Here is a 1,518-nt window from a genome sequence, read left to right on the forward strand (position 1 = left end):
AGGTCTCTCCCCAGTCTGAACAAGTTGGTGTGTCAGCAGTTTGGATGAATGAGTGAATCTCTTCTTACACACGGAGCAGGTGAGCGGCCTCTCCCCAGTGTGAACTCGCTGGTGTGACAAAAGTTGTGATGACAGTGTAAATCTCTTCCCGCACACGGAGCAGGTGAACGGCCTCTCCCCAGTGTCACTGCGTTGATGTCTCAGCAGTTCGTTTCTGCTTTTAAAGTTCTTCCCACAGTCAGAGCATTTAAAAGGTCTCTCATCAGAGTGAACTCGCTGGTGTGTCAGCAGGGTGGATGATCGAGTGAATCCCTTCCCACACACGGAGCAGGTGAACGGCCTCTCCCCAGTGTGAACTCGCTGGTGTTTCAGCAGGGTGGATGACCGAGTGAATCCCTTCCCACACACGGAGCAGGTGAACGGCCTCTCCCCAGTGTGAACTCGCTGGTGTTTCAGCAGGGTGGATGATCGAGTGAATCCCTTCCCACACACTGAGCAGGTGAACGGCCTCTCCCCAGTGTGACTGCGTCGATGAGTTTCCAGCTCTGAAGGGTAATTGAATCCCTTCCCACAGTCCCCACATTTCCACGGTTTCTCCGTGGTCCGGGTGTCCTTGTGTCTCTCCAGGTTGGACGATCAGTTGAAGCCTCGTCCACACACAGAACCCGTGTACGGTTTCTCCCCGCTGTGAATGGTGTGATGTTTTTTCAGGCTGTGTAACTGGTTAAAGCTCTTTCCACAGTCAGTGCACTGGAACACTCTCACTCGGGTGTGTGTGTCTCGGTGCTTTTCCACTCACACTGATGTTTGAAATCTTCTCCCACAGATAGAACAGACAAACATTTCTCCTTCCACATTCAAAGGCCGATTATATTCAGGTCCTGATGAATCGAGTGACTCTGTCAGATCTTGGCGTGATCTTTGGTTTGAGTTTCCCTCTGCAAATCCTCCCCTTCTAATACCCTGTAAAGGAGTTTATAAAAGTCATCACTGTAAGTACAGGATAGAAATTCAGAACAGACACTTCTAGTGTCTACAAAACATTCTTTCCACTCTTGTGCCTCAAAGCTGTAAATCCCCGTCCCACACACTCTCCCTCTTCCCTGTGCTGAAATCCAAACCCATCGCATCATCTTTCAGTGGCCCTCAACCATGAGTGAAAGGTTGAGAGAGTGAATGTGAGAGAGTGAATGTGAGAGAGTGAGTGTGAGAGAGTGAGTGTGAGAGTATGTGAGAGAGTGAGTGTGAGAGAGTGAGTGTGAGAGAGTGAATGTGAGTGAGTGTGAGAGAGTGAATGTGAGTGAGTGTGTGAGAGAGTGAGTGTGAGAGAGTGAATGTGAGTGAGTGTGAGAGAGTGAGTGTGAGAGAGTGTGAGAGAGTGAATGCGAGACAATGAATGTGAGAGAGTGAATGTGAGAGTGAATGTGAGTGTGAGAGAGTGAATGTGAGTGAGTGTGAGAGAGTGAATGTGAGTGAGTGTGAGAGAGAGTGAGTGTGAGAGAGTGAGTGTGAGAGAGT

The sequence above is a fragment of the Heptranchias perlo genome, unplaced genomic scaffold (assembly GCF_035084215.1).
Source record: "Heptranchias perlo isolate sHepPer1 unplaced genomic scaffold, sHepPer1.hap1 HAP1_SCAFFOLD_483, whole genome shotgun sequence".
NCBI classification, from domain to species: Eukaryota; Metazoa; Chordata; class Chondrichthyes; order Hexanchiformes; family Hexanchidae; genus Heptranchias; species Heptranchias perlo.